This window comes from Pteropus medius, unplaced genomic scaffold, assembly GCF_902729225.1.
Source record: "Pteropus medius unplaced genomic scaffold, Ma_sr-lr_union100, whole genome shotgun sequence".
In the NCBI taxonomy this organism is placed as follows: Eukaryota; Metazoa; Chordata; class Mammalia; order Chiroptera; family Pteropodidae; genus Pteropus; species Pteropus medius.
In genome coordinates, this window is record NW_024354503.1 from 6231158 (window position 1) to 6231655 (window position 498).

A 498-nucleotide genomic window follows, 5' to 3' on the forward strand; every position below is an offset into this window, starting at 1 on the left:
ACGTAAATGAATTGTACCAAGTGTAGATTTTTGAGATTAGCTTTTTTCACTAGGCATAATTCTCTGGACATTCATTCAGATTGTTGTGTGTATCCAGATGTCATTCCTTTTAATCACTGAGTACTATTCCATGCTGAGTGGTATTCTATAGATATAACATAGTTTGACTATTCACCTATTTAGGTACATCTGTGTTATTTCCAGGTTTCAGCTACTACCAATAAAACTGCTCTAAACATTCACGTACAGGTTTTTGTGTTAGCGTAAGTCTTCATTTCTCTGGCGTAAATGTACAGGTTTGCAATTGCTGTGTTGAATGGTAGTTGCATGTATAGCTTTTAAGAAACTGCCAAACTGTTTTCTAGAGTACAGAGGCCAGGATTTTAATTACAATATTTTACAATATTATGTATAATTACATAATAATATTACACATTGCAATATCCATTTTATAATAAATGAATTTAATAATAATATATTTTATAAAACCCCCACAAT